The sequence below is a fragment of the Panicum hallii genome, chromosome 4, assembly GCF_002211085.1.
Source record: "Panicum hallii strain FIL2 chromosome 4, PHallii_v3.1, whole genome shotgun sequence".
NCBI lineage: Eukaryota > Viridiplantae > Streptophyta > Magnoliopsida > Poales > Poaceae > Panicum > Panicum hallii.
Genome location: NC_038045.1, coordinates 46,706,129 through 46,723,538, shown reverse-complemented (window position 1 = coordinate 46,723,538; position 17,410 = coordinate 46,706,129). Strand labels below are relative to the sequence as shown.

The following is a 17,410-nucleotide window of genomic DNA, read 5'->3' as shown; positions in this document are numbered from 1 at the left end:
ATAAACAGGAAAAAAAACAGAGGAAAGAATATTGTGGAAAAAGAAAATGCCAACTACTTTTGTAGCTAGAGCATCCCTACCAAAATGATGATTGATCTAGACATCGCAACACGAGCAGGTTAGACACGGTTATCGAGATATTCTTCGATCGCGGCTTGAGATTAACACTTGATCATCACTGGCTTAAGACCTAAGAGTGGCGAGGGTTAGGTTCATCAGTACCGGCGACAGTAGCAGGAGAGGATGGGCAGCTTCTTACCAGACGTAAAAAAAAGGCTATATTCGTCCATTTCTGGATTAACGCCGTAACAAAGTTTCAGCCGGTTCTGAAAAATGCGACTGGTCAAGCTTAAATCGTCTTGAGAGCGCATCTTTTTTCTCTGTCAATGATAGATGACTTATCAATTTGTGGGAAGGGACGTGTCGGATTATGAATGAAGATGCGGGAGTAAGCTAGAGATTTGGTGCGATATAAACTTCGCTGAGAACGATTTATCACCGCAATCGCGTGCTAGATTGAATGTATTAGAGAAGTTATTGAACCTTTTCTGTCAGAGAGCCCCGCTATGCATTACTATTGTTGATTAATTTTGATATTCACATGTCGCGCACAGGTTATGTTTCAGCCCTCCATTGATAAAAAAGAGATATCTCTCTTAGTGATGACTAATTTTCGAATTTTTGAAGTTTGCTACTTTTCATCATCTTTTTAAACTTTAGCATTGCAGCTTTAAATATGCAGGCATAGCTCGCAATTATAGTTTAATATATTTTTTTGCGAGGGATAGTTTAAATATGATATATGGTACGATAATTTGTTGCATTATTTAAAATTGGAAACTGGTTTTTATCCACTCCAGTGAAATGTAGTTGTTTTCCTGACATTTGTATCAACGTGGGGAAATGATATGCCTGGTTTGCCGCCACATACACCACCGTCAACTTTCAAATTTCAACAGAGGCCTCTGTGCCGGAGTGCAGTTCCTCGCACGGCTAAAATCTGTTGCCGTCGAGACAGGCAAGCTGATTCGCCGGAATACGTAGTTGCACAAGATCCTGCCAAAGCTACACAACCGCGGGGAAAAAACATCACAGCTCAGGCAATCACGAGCCTGACTGCCTGAGCAGTGTCATCCAACAACCGTCACGCCCCCTCCTCCCCGGCCAGCCGCCGTCGAGCATGTGCCGCTCGCCTGGCCCCGGGACACCTGTAGGCAGGCGGCCGCGACCGTACGAAAAGGGCCACCGTTTCTCTACCCCACGGCCAGCCGCTCGCCGCCGGCTGGCTAGCCGAGACCTGCCCCTCGGCTCCTTGTGCCGTTGTACGCGCCACGGCCGCTCCAGTTCACGTCAAACCACGGGTGCTCGCGTGCCCGCGGCCGGTTCGGCGGAGGCCGGCGCGCGCCCGCGTCCTGCGTCGCCGAATCCAGGCCAGCGCGGTCGCGGGCATGCCGACGGGACGAGGACGAGACGCGCCGCGGCGCCCATGAGCGTGGCGGACACCCACGCCACGGCCGTGCCGGGCGTTTTGAGCTGTCCCTTTTGGTCTCTTTCCATCGCACACGACGCCACGATCTTCGGCAGAGGATTGCGCAGTTGCTTCTTGCACGACCAAAGTTGGATGGAACGGTTGCGAGGACAGGGATCGGAGGGTAGCCTGATGAAATTGCTGGGTGGCGCATTGCGAGAGTAGCAGCTACACTGTACCTTCCGAAGGGAAAATTTTGTACTAGCATTACATTTATCCTAGTACTTTGTAGCAGCTTAGTTAGCCAGGCGATCACGGGATTTGTACTTGTCCAATGTTCTTGACCAACCAAGCCACGGCGCTTCAATTCGCCGGCCGGCCGCCGTCAAGGGCATGTGCGCTGCGCACGACGCCGCGCGCTCGTCTAAGCTAGTTCCTGGCTAGCCAGCTGGCCGTGAGGTCTCTGGGCGTCCAGCGTGTAGCGCAAACGGCCAGGAAATGTACAGCACGGACACTATTTCTTTTTTCCTCCCTTCGATCTGCTCGCCCAGCCGTTCGCTGCGGCCTCGCCGCCTGGCCGGCCAGCCGCGACGCCGTCGTGCGCCCGCGGCCTATCCTCTCCTCTTCCCTTCCCTTTCACGTGAAAACAACCCAACCCCGGGCTCGCGCGCGGCCGGGTTTGGCGGAAGAGGCCTCGGGCGGGCGGCCGCGGTGGTCGGCATGGGCAGCCGCGCCGGCCAGACGGCCGTGCGCGTCGCGTCCTCGGCTGTCGGCTCCGTCCGTCCTCGCTTTGTTGGTGGAAGCCAGCCAGCTCCGGTCGCATGCCGTGACATCGCTTAAGTCGTCTCGATCTCGGGTTTCGGTTGTTGGGACAGTGCCGCGTTGACGCGTGCACTCTTAGGGTACGAGTAGGATAGGATAGCGTTTCTGGCTTTATTAGGCAGGGTACGGGGCACGTACGGAACGGAGGAGCTGCGGAGCCTCGTTATGCCTGCATGAAGGGTATTGGACAGCGCCGCTGCTCTTCCAAAAACTATTCTAGCTCCGGTTTGTTAAGTGGCCATTTTAAAAAATATTTGTAAAATAGTTTTACCCTATTTTTCATAGATAGATTGAAAAATAAAATATCCATAATACCTTTATATTTTTTTTATTTTTTATCTTTTCTTCTTATTTCTTTTCCTTCTTATTTTTCTTTTATCCTTTCTCTCTATTTTCTTTTCTTATCGTCTTCTCTTACCTTCTTATCCTCTTCTTCCACCGCCGGCCTGCCTAGCGCTCCCTTTCCTCCTTATCCTCTTCTTCCTCCACCAGCCTCCCCTGCCTCGTGCTCCCACCACCGGCTGCAGCCCTGCCTCGCGCTCCCACCGCCCGTTGCAGCCCTGCCTCGCGCTCCAACCGCCGGCTGCAGCCCTACCTCGCGCTCTCACCGCCGGCCTCTCCCTGCATCGGCCTCCCGCGCAGCCGGCCGTCGCTCGGCCTCCCACGCAGCCCGCTCCCGTCCCCGCCCACCACCGTCCGGCCTCCCGCAGCCGGCCCCGCCCACCACCGCGCGGCCTCCGGTAGCCGCCGTCGCCGCTCGGGCTCCTGCCGCCACCATGACCTCCCGCCGCCGCCTAGGAGAAGCAGGAGGAGGACATGGAGCGCGGAGTGCATGAAGAGGCCGCGGGGGCAAAGCTGGCAGGCGGGCGGCCAGCTGCGGTCGGAGCCACGTTTTGCAGCTGCGTCACCCCAAACTGCTCCAGTCACCGTGTTTTACGGGGCTTTACCAGCTGGAGCCGTTCCCATTCCACCATTTGGCAGGGCTCCTTGAGATGCCGGTTTTGGAGCCACTCAAGAACCCCTACCAAACGGGCTTGTAGATTCACACGTATGGCACGGTACCGAGCATGTTTGGATGCGGGTGACTAAATTCAGTCCCACATTGGATGTTTGGACATCAATTAGAAGTATTAAATATAAATTAAAAAACTAATTATATAAATGAAGACTAATTCACCATATGAATCTATTAAATCTAATTAATCCATCATTAGTATATGTTTACTGTAGCACAATATTGCCAAATTATGGATAATTAGGCTTAATGGATTCATTTCGTGAATTAGTCTCTATCTATGCAATTGATAATTAGCCTATATTTAATACTGGTGCGCAAATATCTGATGTGATAGGGACTAAAGTTTAGTTCGGAATATCCAAATACCCCCTAGCTTAGGCACTCACTCAGCACATGAACATCTTCCCAGACCTTTTATGCATACAGGCACTTTCACAGTCGCGGATTTTTGACTAGCATGCTTGCTCGCTCGCTTTTATCCAGTCAACGTATTTAACATGCTCCCTTAATATAGGGTATTCTAGCATTTTCACGACAGATTAAGAAGATGAGAAAATGGCGCAAGTATCCCTATTTTAATGCCTTATTTGGTTATTATTTTGCTGATTTTATGGCTGGTTAGGAATAATTAGTTTTTAAAACACCCTAAAATGCCTTATATTGGTACAAATTTTAGAGTCTTCAATGCCTTATATTTAGGGGAGTAAGGGCCTGTTTGGATCCGCTGGACTAAAATTCAGTTCCGTCACGTTGTATGTTGGACACCAATTGAAAGTATTAAATAAAGGCAAATTACAAAATTAATTGCATAAATGGAGACTAATTCACGAGATGAATCTACTAAGCCTAGTTAATCCATCATTATCACATGTTTACTGTAGCACAATATGATCAAATCATGGACTAATTAGACTTATGCTCTGCTTGGATGTCGATATTGAAGGGCATGGTATTAAATTAGGTCAATACCAAATTGGCCATGATATTGAAATGGGTACAATTTGAATTATGTTGTTTGGATGGTTATGATATTAGATTTTGGAATGGTAAGAAGCAGTTCAATACAACTCCAGTTTGGATGTATAAAACATGAAATTGAGTGAGGAGAAGGCCACGGGGATGACATAGTCGCGGAGCTCCCCCACACCCGTGCATCCGCGCCGAAGCTTGCACTCGCCCGTAGCACGGTTAAGGAGCTCCCGCACGCCCGCGCGTCCACGGCGGTGGAGACCGCGCTCGCCCGTGGCGCGGCGGCGGAGCTCCCTCACACCTGTGCGTCAGCGCCGGAGCTCACGCTCGCCCGCGGCGCGGTGGTGGAGCTCCCGCATGCCCGCGCGTCCAGTGGCGGAGATGCGGGGCAGCGTAGGGATGGTTTGGGCGGCCGACGCAGCGCGACACCTAGAGGGCGGGCGGCGAGGAAGAAGGGAGGAAGGGGCCGTCACCCGCCAGTGCCGAGGAAGAAGAGGAGCCTCCGCCTGCATGTGCGCAAGAAAGGGCTTGCCGGTGCCAAGGAAGAAGAAGGGCAGCCAGCGGTGCTGAGGAAGAAGAAGGGAGAAAGAGGCTGCCGGTTTTTCGAGAGGGAGGCCAATTCAACGTAAAACTAAGGGGAAGGGCTCGGTATTGAACGCGAGGGAGGGTGGGAGCGGTGAATACTGGTTGGCATTGAGATTGAATTCCAAATCATCCAAACAGCTATAATTAGAGGTAACAAATACCAATTCCGAATTCTGGGGTTGAATAACTACATCCAAACGTAACTTTAATAAATTTGTCTTATAAATTAGTCTCCATTTATACAATTGATGGAATTAAAATTTAGTACCTAATCCAAACAGACCCTAAGGCTGCGTTTGGTTCAGATTTCTGAACCTGCTTCTGCTTTCTGAAAGCAGAAGCTAAACCAAAGGGGTTCAGTTTTTTTTGCACCTGTTTTGAAAAAGCTGCTTTTCTGTAGTACAAATTTGAAAGCAGGCTGTACCCTGCTTTTGCAGCTTTTCCGAATTTGTGAAAACTACACACCTACTATTGGTCATATATATACCATTTCAATTTTTTTATATAAGAAAATAAAAATTTTCATATATAGGAAAATAAAAATAAAAAAGAATACAAAAAAGTGAACTCCAAATATTTTCATATATATATATATAAATAAAGATTTAAAGGAAAAAAATTTGGTCATCACAAAGAAATATTGTATACTGTCAATTTGCATAAAGATAATATATAACTTTTTCACAGTCGACAACTCACAGCAGTTTGAATCAAACGAGTTTCATCTTTTTCACAGCAGGCATCTCACAGTATTTTTTTCACAGCAGATATCTGACAGCAGTTTTTATATCTCACAGCTGAACCAAACGCACACTAAGCCGATAAGCTTAAGCTGGTGTTCATCTTCCTGCTTGGTACATAAGTACAAGCATGTCGACGTGAACCAGACCAGGTGGACGGGGCTACCTTTCGGCTGTCAGCGAAAAGCCGGCATTCCTGGCCCTACCATCCTGCGGAGTCCTCGGAGTCGGACGGTGCAGGGCAGCTGGAGACTGGCATGATGCGTGCACGTCCTTGCAGTGGCAAACAAGCAAAGCCCTCTGCCCCGGCGCGCCGGGCGATGGAGTGCGTGTCAGGGGAGGACGGGGCGAGCGCACGCTGCAGAGCCACAGCGCCAGGTACCCGCACATGACACATGTGATGGCTGCCGCGCCCTGCGCTGCACGCCCGCCTTCTCGGCGCAAAGCCCCCAGAAAGCGGAAGCGGAGCATAGTCAACGAACTGAGCCATTTCCGTGACAGTGTTCTCCTAATCATCAACAAAACCGGCTGGCGAAAAGGCTGCTGCATTGATCCATCCATATTGACACGCCGGCCGGCCTGCGGCTTGCCTTTTCCCCTGCACACAGCTACACTGACATGACTGTAGGGGCATCCAACACTACCCGTTTACGAACGGCAACATCATGCATCAAGCTAATCATTGGCGACCTAATGCATCGCAAGTTCTACATAAACCAGAAACAATTTATGCCTCTGTTCACCACAATGATTCTTAATTATCTCGAGTATTTGCACCAAACCCGGGACCGAATTTATGCTAGTGGGTCTCTAGACCGACAGGTAACTAACAAGGCCATGTGTATCTGATGACGGACCACATGCATGCAGCAAATGATTGTGTTGGATAGGAGAACAATACGTACATGTTGGAGTATTAGCATAGATTGCCCAATTATTTCACATGGTGTATGTGTGTTTCTGCCACTGATCTCTCTGCGTGTGCATAGCGCCGCCAGGCCCTGGGAATCGGAACATACTACCTCTGTTTATTTTAGCATTCAAATTTTATCTTATAAAGAATGTTGTTTTAGCATGTAGTGAGATCCATCTAATTAAAGTAATGCTAATTAAAAAATATTATATAGAAAAACACATAGGGCCAATGAAACGCCGCCTAGTAGATGCTATTTTTCCAGTTCCAATACATATGCATTCATTCAGTATCTAGAAAGCTAAATAAATAATACGGTTTTTAATCACAACTGCTAGAAGTAATTAGAGGTACGAGATCATTTAATGTATCCGAAATTTTCTAAAAGAACAGTGTATACAGGGGACCCGAGTCGTTAATTCGGTTGCTAAGTAGCTGGCACTACTGCGGCGCTGTGCGCACTACACGAGGAATTATGTTCCTTCTGCATGCTGTATTTCAAGTTATGCTGCACCTCATGGTGGCTGCAAATTAAATGCCAACCAGCTGGCTTACGGAAATGATTGTCAAATAACTTCGTACGTTTCAAAAGCCTGAAAATTCTGTCGATGAGCTTAAATTTGAAACTCGTGAAAAATCACATCGCCAAGGAAAACCGGGGGATGGGGGCAAAACCCAACAAGGATAGGACTGGCATGCCCACTCGCTGGCCTACACGTGCATGCATGCGTTCCCTGCATGCACCCTAACCCCAGCCCAGTGTGGCGAGTCGCGGCTTGCGACCCGGTGCGTCTCCTGATGCCCATACCCTGCCGGCCAGTGCCGTGCTGTCCGCGCGACCGACGTGACAACTGACAACCTCGCAGTCGCAGCGGATGTGCCCGGCCTTGCTGCTGGCCGATGGCGCCGCGTGCGAGCGTACAGAAACATGCGCGAGGCCGCCGGGGCGCATCTCGATCGGTCGCGGTCACCCCGCGTCGTCGACCTCGGCGAGCAAACTCCACCCTGGCCTGGCCGCGCGGGCGCGGACGACGGGACGGGACATGGTCGGCGCCCGCGGCCATGACGCATGTTGTGTCCGGAGTCCGGGCACGCGGCCGTCCTGTGCTGTGCCATCGACCGATCCGGACGGCCACGCGTGCCGTTCGTCTCCGAGCAGTGCGCGTTACGTTGTGCATGTTTGCGTACTATGCTGTAGCGTTTGACCTGTGCTTTGGTTTAATTTGCCGCCACGTATGCATGTCCGGCTAGCAGTCCAAGTCGTCGCTCGCGCCAACCACCACCATCTTCAGCGGAGGGATGCGATCGTGCGCGCTTTGCTTTGCTTTTGCATGTGCCGCGAGGTCACCGAGCTCGTGCAGTAGCGTATCGTACGCCGTCAATGGCATGCACGCAAAGCGCACGACACGGCGCCGCTCGTCTAGTCGTGCCTGGATAGCCAGCTAGCTGGCCGTGAGCTCGATCGATCTCTTGTACTAGGCGTCTAGCCACCGTACCATCTGGCGGGAAACGTACAGGACACGCACCACCCTCTCCACACCGTACGACGCGTGCCCATGGCCGCTTGGTCTCTTCACGTGAAAACACGGCCCCGGCCCGCGTCCTGCTCCTACCGACTGCTCAGGTTCACCAGCCGGCCGGTTTGGCGGGAGCCGCCCACCTCTCACGTTTTCCCGGCCGGCCAGGTGAGGTGCCCAAGGAGCGGCGGGCAGACTGTAAGACGAAGACAGGACAGGAGGCGCTCCGCGTAGCAAGCGTGGCAGCCGCGGCCACCGTGTCGTCTACCTTGTGCCAGACTGCCAGCTTGCGATGTGTGAGCCAGCTTTGGTCACGTATGTCCATGGAAAAGCAAGGAGATTCGATCGTACATTCGGACCAACGCGTAGAGCTAGCTAGCTAGGCGTCAGAGTCGGCGGAGACCTGCGCGTACTACTCGTACCATGATCGGTCAACGCGTACAGGAAGCCAGCTGGTGTCCTTTTCCCTCGCATGTCGCATCGAACATCCCAGTGTAGGCAGCGGGCAAGCCGGAGGGTCGGCGTGAAGATGGCAATCAAGCAGCTGGAGCCTGAAGGCTGAACCTGCAGCTTGCAACAGGGACGGCCATGCCCTTGGGGTGTGGCAAGCAGAGCAAAGGTTCCTCGCCGGGACGGGCCATCATGGAGTCGAGCGCGTGTCAGCGCCGGGGAGGACGAGACGAAACGCACGAGCGCACGCGGCAGATGCATGCACACTGCACCAAGCAGCAGTCACTGCACGCCTTTTCGGCCAAAGCCGGCCCCGAGAGCGGAACAGGAGGAAGATGCGAGGTGGGATCCGGTGTGGCCGAACCGAAACGGTTGGTGGCGGCAGTGTTGAGATGTGGTTACTGTTTGACGGTGTCAGGGACGAGGGGAGGGGGATCGCCGTCCTGCTGGGGCGATTGCGTCTCAGGATCTCAGCTTTGACCTGTTTAGTTCTCAGCCTGTAAATATAAAATCTTGCTAATTTGAAATACTAAATGAAATTTATTTATAAAATTTTTTGCATGGATGGGCTGTAAATCGCGAGACGAATCTAACGAACCTACTTAATCCATATATTTGCAACAGTGATGCTACAGTAACCATCCGCTAATTATTACTTAATTATGGATTAATTAGCATCATTAGATTCTTCTCGTGATTTACAATCCATCTGTGCAAAATATTTTATAAATAGACTTCATTTAGTACTTCAAATTGGCAAGATTTTTTTGCAAAAAGTTTTTTTGCGTTTACACGCAACGAACTAAACAGACCCTTTATAGACAACGCGCTAATGGCTATACATCTGTACTTGCCACCTGTAGTAGGGTACTGCGGCTACTCAACACAGGCATCTCGCGCGCAAATTTATATGTACGAGGCAACTTTTGTTAAAAGACTAGCCACCTTTTGGCAAAGAGAGGTAGCCGTGCCAAGTTCTTTTTTCTCCTTTGATGAAAGTGCTACTACGATTTAGCGTACCGTCAACGGCTCAACGACCTCAAGTACTCATCGTCAACTACAGAGAGCAAATGATAAGACAAACCAATAGAGGCCGAAAGCGGAAACCGGAAAGCCGGTGCCTGTTCGTGAACGAATGAACGAACCAAGGCAGTCAGCTAGCAAAAAAAAAAGGCCTGCTTCGCTCATGCATGCCGGCTAGCCTTTTTCTTTTCTGCCACACCGAAGGAGTGGCCCAGTCTCCGTTGTTGCGCGCGTCAGAACTCAGAAAAAACAGCAGGCAGCTCGCACGTCCACTCCGTTATTTGCTACGTGCTCAAGGTTAGTTGGGGTGATGGCTTTCGGCTTGAGCCGAAGAGAATCCGGAGGAGTTGCAAGGAGCACCGTACCAGGGCTTCAAGTCGAACGGCAAATAGGTCATCCAATCCGATCGACCGTGCAGTTGACCAAACGAACAGGATCACCTGTACCAACAACTGATCTCATGCGCCGCATCAGCGGTACATGCGGTGACGAGCGGCTGAAAGTGAATTGACCGAGGAACGAGAAGCCGTTCAAATAAAATTAGCGTCACCAGGGGCGGACCCAAAGGTATTCGATCGATGATCACTGCGGTCACCTGACAGCAATAATGCAAGGGATCTCGCAAATACAAGGATATAATTATTCTTGTTTTCTAGCAGACAACGGGACCAGCAACAACAAGAATCATTAGGGGCACCGATGCTCTCAACCTCTAATAATACTTTTTCGTGCGAAACACAGTACAGACGCAGACGCTCGCATATACGTACGTACGCACGACACTGCCCGTAAAAGCATCCTCACCCTAATAATAACAGAAGAGGACAATGGCTAGCTACGTCCGCCAGTGAGGCTGGAAGGCAATAGCTAGCTCGATGCAAGCGTATCCGATGGCACGCCACATGCAGCGGATGACTGCGTTGGCACAAGCGACAATACGTACGTGCCGGGACTGGGAGCATTATTAGCACACATAGATTGATTGCTCCATTATTCCACATGGTACGAGTAATGCCCCCGTGGAGTGCGCCCCCTGCATTGACCGCTGTCAGGTTGGTTCGTATCGGCAGCGCCGTGACCGCGCCGTGCTCGACCGGGGAATCGGAACAGGCGCATGCGTGGCGTGCGGACGCGGACGACCGCCGAGGACCCCCCATGCCGCTGCCGGTCGTTAATTCGGTTGCCAACATGCCGGCACGGCAGCGCTGTGCGCATGTGACGGGCGCGCACGCTTCACATGGATCTGTGTCCCCTTCTGCGTGTAGCGTATCCCCAATCAGGAACTCTGTGTTCTCTCTCTGTGCAGAGAGAAGACACAGTGGCAGTACAGTGAGATGCTGTGGCGATTTTGCATGCTCATTTTCTCCGCGCTACGGCCGTCTGGAGCTCCACCCACCTTTCAGTTTCTGTTGGATCGATAGCCATTTTTCGTTCAAATGGTGGAACAAAATTCCAACAGCTTCGGAAACAACTGGACTGCACGTAGAGTCGAGCTCCGGGAAGAAGATGCACGCACCTCTGAATCAGTCGTCGCCTATGAATATGCGTGGATAGATCGGTAGGATAGATAGATAGGGATAGGGATGCCCATTCCCCTGGCCTGCGCGTGCCTGCGTTCCCCGCATCTAACCGCAGGCAGCGTCCAGCGTGGCGTGCCGCGATCCCGGGCGACGCCCGGCATGTGCCGCTGCCACCACCACTCCCCTCGCGACGTGACCACCGCGCGGGCGCATGTGCCCGGAATTCCCCTTCCCGATGGCCGTTTCCTCCGATCCGCCGCCGGCCGTCGCGCGAGCGTACAAAAGCATCGCGTCGATTCAGTCCCTCCCATCCCCGGCACTCCGCGTGGTGTGCGTTCGATTCTCCTCCGCCGTCGTATAGCCCGACACCCTTATCTTCTTCCTTTGTCCGGTTTCACAAGCTGCGGCGGCCCACGAAGCTTGTTAACTGGAAACCACCGCAATAGCAACGGTCAATCGCTAGCTTAGAACCGGAACTGCATGTGCAATGGCTACGTACAGAACCTTTACCGCGGCAGAACATCATTTTTTTTCTTGGAAAAACAGGCACATCGTTGGAATCCACAGCATAAAAGCGAGGTCCAAAGTCAGCCCCCACAGATTTTAAGATGCGGCGCAGGATGAGGAATGGGCAATGGATAGGGAACGGGGCACACTGGGAGACAGGTGGCAGGATGAGCACTGCAAGTTTAATGGCTCGGGGGGTCCACTGGCTTTCTTGGAGTGAATCTAGGCAGGCGGCCGGGCTCTGAAGCTGATGCCTCTTCTTTGCATGTCGGCCTCCAATGGGACATCTCCTCCATTGCATCCAGGAAAAGGGCAATGGATTCTATCTATCTTACCGATGAAAACCCAACATTTTCAGTTAAAACAGGGAAACCCGGCCCTGAACACCATTGCACTTTGCACCCTCAGGAGAAGGGCACACTGATGACCCTTTTGTTACCAGAGAACCCCTTGTCGTGTTAGGCTTTCCACTGGACTGCCAAAGTGCCAAAACCATGCTTGCACTTGCACTCCTGGTTACCGTGCCTTAAGCTTTTTATCCAGTAGCAATTACCGTACTAGTAAAGTGAACCAGTAGCAATTTTATCAGCACCAAGTAAGCACACCACATCTGGATAGAATCTGGAACCAGACTGGCATCTCTTGCCACAGCGTTCGCAAATGGTCTTGCTGCTGCCCGCCATTGGCCTGTGATTTTTTTTGAAGGGCATTGGCCTGTGATTCACCGTGGCTTACCGGACCAACCACTATCAAGAATGCCAAGCCAATCGACACCTCATGGCACAGTGGCCTGCCTGCTGCTATAATGCCGCCGCCGCCGCCGTCCGGCGGCAGCTGTACCATTGCCGGTGCTGGCCTGTTGCATGGTAGCCATCCGGAACGAGGCGTTCTATTGGCAAGATTTTGACACGCGATAACGCAATGCGCCCTCGCAAAGCCCCGATTAGGTATCAGGTCACATGGGCGCGCGCCAGCCCAATCATGCGTGCTCCCCATGTAATGTAAGCATCCACTCCGCTGCATGTGTGAGCCCTGCTAGTCTGCTCAGTGCTCACTAAGTTCAGTTAGAAGAACCAATTTTCTGCATGTAGTAGTGGATAATGGGCATCTGAATAGACACAATTGCTGGCTGCACGCGCCATGCCAAAGTCCGTTTACTGTTGCTCTCTTCTCATGCTTGTGCATTTGGTCAGAAATGGGCTCTTCAGCAGGGCCGCATGGGAGGGATGATGACCCGGAATTTTTTTTAAAAAAGGGTTAAAAATAAATTTAAATTCAAAAAAAGGGTGCCGGTTTGGGAAATTTCGAAAAATGGGTACCTCCCGCCCAATGAAAGGGCGGGATGACGCATCCCGCCCATCCAACGGGCGGGGGGTCGGCGGGCAAAGTCAGGCGACATCCCGCCCTTCCAACGGGCGGGATGTCCTCCGAGGGGCCTCCCGCCCGTTGGGAGGGCGGGACGTGGGCCTCCCGCCCGTTGGCGTTCTGGTGTGGGGCATCCCGCCCCCCCAACGGGCGGGAGCCCACGTCCCGCCCTCCCAACGGGCGGGATGTCCCCCCCCCACTATTTAAGCCCCCACCCACCCCCTAATTCTCATAAAATTCATCAAAAATCAGAAAAAAGAAAAGGAGGAGAGGAGAGGAAGAGAGGAGACGAAGCGGCGAAGCCCTGTCCACACGTCGGTTTGGAGGTATTATAATCGTATAATTATTAATTATTTTTACGAATATTTGTTAGGGTAGTTATACGTAGAATTCAGTATTTTCAATAGTTTTTAGAAATATTTGTTAGGATAGTTCTATTTTAAATAGTTTTGAGTATTTTAATAGTTGGTAGATATATTTCTTAGGCTAGTTATATTTTAAATAGTTTTTATAATTGCAGTAGTTTTTAGATATATTTTTTAGGGTAGTTATATTTCGAATAGGTTTCGGTATTTTGAATAGCTTTTAGAAATATTTCTTAGGGTAGTTATATTTTGAATAGTTTTTATAATTGCAGTAGTTTTTAGATATATTTTTTAGGGTAGTTATATTTCGAATAGGTTTCGGTATTTTGAATAGCTTTTAGAAATATTTCTTAGGTTAGTTATATTTTGAATAGTTTTTATAATTGCAGTGGTTTTTAGATATATTTTTTAGGGTAGTTATATTTCGAATAGGTTTCGGTATTTTGAATAGCTTTTAGAAATATTTCTTAGGGTAGTTATATTTTGAATAGTTTTTATAATTGCAGTGGTTTTTAGATATACTTCTTAGGGTAGTTGTATTTTGAATAGTTTTTATAATTGCAGTAGTTTTTAGATATATTTTTTAGGGTAGTTATATTTTGAATAGGTTTCAGTATTTTGAATAGCTTTTACAAATATTTGTTAGGTTAGTTCTATTATAAATAGTTTATAATATTTTCAATTGTTCGTAGGAATGTGTCTTACGGTACTTATATTTTTCATGCAGATATGGCGCAGACACCAAAGCTTCTTGACGCGCACATCGATGAACGGCACAGGTCGTACCTGGCTGCGGTGGAGGGGCAGGAGCTTCACGAGTTGCGCCCTCGTGTAGCAAAGGAGTTGTTGCACCTGGACGACCGCTGGCTTGACAGGTGATACTTTATATTTTTTTACGAAACTAATGTATAGCGTGTAAGATAATTGTAACCACAATGCAAAATATACAGGTTACGTGAGGCTGGTTTGCTGCCACTCGCACGTATGCTTCAGGCCGGCGACGGCCAAGACGGTGGCGCGAAGAAGCGGATGCAGCTGGACCGCTCTCTACTTGCAGCGTTGGCGGACAGGTGGCGTCCGGAGACGCACACGTTCCACTTGCCGTGCGGGGAGATGGCCCCCACGTTGCAGGACGTGTCGTACCTGCTCGGGCTTCCCATTGCGGGTGAAGCTGTTGGCCCGGTTGCCGTGCCACCTTTCTGGAGGGTGGAGCTGCAGGAGCGGTTTGGTCCAGCGAACCCGCCACTTGTTGTGAACGTACCTGATTTGCCCGGCCCCGCCAAGAGTTGGGTAATACAATTTAGGGTACGTCCAGTTATTTTTTATTTAATTTAATTGAATCATATGTGAGTACCTCTAAGTTTTGAACAAATATATTACAGGCTCAGGATCTGCACCCTCTGGCTGGGCAGTACGAGGTGTCACGATACCTGGAGGCGTATCTGTTATGGTTGTTCGGCTGGACTCTTTTCAACAACTCTACCGGCAATTACGTGGACAAGGTGCTCATGCAATACGCGCGCGCGATTGCGGATGCGGAGCCGGGCCAGGTACCTGGGTGGAGCTGGGGATCGGCAGTGCTTGCTGCGACGTACCGAGGTCTTTGCCAGGCCTGTTTGAAGACGGAGAGGACTGCCGTCATCACAGGCTGCCCACTTCTGCTGCAGCTATGGTCGTACGAGCGATTCGCCATAGCACGTCCCCTAATCAGCGAAGAGCCTTATCCACCCGAGATGTACGGGATGTGGGACGAGGATAGCCCCACGATGGGTTCGCTTTGGACCGATCGACGGGTAAGTTCTTTTAAGCTATTTAATTTACTGTTGTACGTTTCTGTATACGAGGAGTACCGATGCAGTTGTGTAATTTTTTCAGATGAGCTGGGCACATCGGCAGGTCCGAAAAGCATACCCTCAGTTCGTGTCCGAATTTGATCGGATGCGGCCACAGGATGTCATCTGGACACCGTACACCGCTGCGGCTATCCAGACACGTGCGCCGCATGGGTTGTCTTCCCTCTGCACGCGTGACGAGGAGTACTGGCTGACAAAGGCGAACCTAGTGTTCGATATTCTCGTCGAGCCGTACTGCGTCGAGCGTGTGATGAGACAGTTCGGGCGACGACAGCAGTTTCCTCTCGTACCTCGAGCGTTCCAGGCCGTGCCGCGCAACGTACACGAGTAAGTTTGTGATAACACGTTTTGTATGACTTATATATTCGTTATCATAAAGCAATGTTGAATTTCAAATGTTCGCAACAGATATTCGCGCAGGGGATATCATGCCAACGAGGTGAACTGGGTCGTCAAGATGCAGGAGTACGTGCAAGGGTGGCTAGACGCACCTGACGATGTGTGGGACGAGCCGCAGCCACACACAGAGGCGTCTTACAGCGCATACCTCCGCTGGTACCTCCTTCGTACGCGTCCGTACGTCACTCGTTCACGTATTCATGACGCGGAGGATCAGCACCAGCCGACCATTTCTGACACGTATCCCTCGTACCGTGATCAGGACCACCGTGGCGCGGTACGTGTTTCGCAACTTGAATTATTAAATATTTTTTCTAAAAGATCGATACCAATAGTAATCTGCATCCCATTACGTATGCAGATCGATCTGATCAACTTCGCGGAGGTCGAAGCTACATCTCAGATCACGTTGATTGAACGTGGAGTGCGTGTACCGGAGGCACAGTACAAGGACAGCTTCCGTAAGATTCAAGACAGCTTGACGCGAGCGTTACGTGCACTGACGTGTCGCGGCAGAGATGACGTGGGGACCTCCAGTTCATCTCATGCGTCCGCCCACGTGTACACAGCTGGCCCGTCGACCTCTACAGCACCGCACGCAGCGTCCAGCGGTACTGCCGCTAGTTCAAGCTGTAAGTTCTTCATAATTGCCATTTCAATCACCTATGATTTACACGACTAATTTCATTTCTTTTTGTAGTCATGCACTCGACGGCAATGGGACCTCCTCCTGCAAGAATGGAGCCTCAGACGTTTGGCGCCTATGCTCCAGGAACGTCTCTCCCGTCAGGCTCGAGGCCAGCTGCACCGTACTCTTATGGCTATGCTCAGCATGCATGGTCGACGGGAGCTCCTGCATACGGTGGTCCATTCGGTGTGCCGGACTGGGACGACTGGGAGGGCGGCTCCGCCACTTGGTCAGAGCTGGTGGGCGGCGGCGCCGAGCCTGACATCATTGGTCCATCCCAGACATATGACGCTCCAGGTGCACAGTCCCAGGATGACCCCTTCACACCTGCACCTCCTCCGCCTCGTCCTCACCGTGCTCCAGATGCATTTACGTACTCGGAGGATCACATACGCCGACGGCCTAGGACTAGGGGCGGGAGGGCCAAGAGAGCGCGAGGTCCGGGACATGCGGAGTAGATACTCCTGATTTGGTGAACTTTTTATATTTGAACTGTTTTTGTATGATACTATTTTCTTTTTAATCGGTTGATCTATCGTACTGTCGTAATATTCGGATTCTACGTTGCAAAACGTTATCGTTTAACCATCTTCATACGAATTTTAGATAGAGCAATCTTCTTCGTAAAATTGAATTAAAATTTTATATGTACACAAAAGAATATGGCGAATCAATATTGCATTTGAAAACAGTCTGAATTTCAAATAGATTGTAAATCATAAATTCCAAAGGAAAATAATAGATTGTAAATCATAAATTCCAAAGGAAAATAACAAAAAAAATGGCGCTAAACATCCCGCCCTCTGGCCGGGCGGGATGCTCCCTCAGGGACCCGTTCGCGAATAAGAAAAGTTTCTTATTCGCGAAGGGGCCCTCGGGGGGCCCTGGAAAAAGTTTTTTGAGGATCCCGCCCGCTGGTTGGGCGGGATGTCCCCGGCCCCACGCCTCCCGCCCGATGATCGGGCGGGAGGCACCCATTTTTCAAATTTTTCTCAACTGCCACCCCTTTTTCGAATTTTAATTTTTTTTAAACCCTTTTTTAAAAAAAATTCTGATGACCCGTACTCCTATGCGCAAAGGGAGGGAGGGAGCCCATGGGGTGCACAAGGTTAGAGCCCGTCAGGGAGAGTTTCGGCCGGCTCCAGTTCTTACTGGCAGATAATTATAGCAGCACTGTTTGATGGAGCTAGTTTCCTCTCTCCTCCTCC

At 50.7% G+C, this 17,410-nt stretch overlaps 1 long non-coding RNA gene across 1 annotated transcript; it reads left to right on the top strand.

The window, feature by feature from the left end:
- The first annotated feature begins 13,163 nt into the window (after nt 1-13,163).
- Nucleotides 13,164-14,236, top strand: LOC112888573. The gene is made up of 3 exons (XR_003227845.1): nt 13,164-13,223; nt 13,990-14,137; nt 14,213-14,236. It is a non-coding gene; the product is annotated as an uncharacterized LOC112888573 (long non-coding RNA).
- Nucleotides 14,237-17,410: the final 3,174 nt, after the last annotated feature.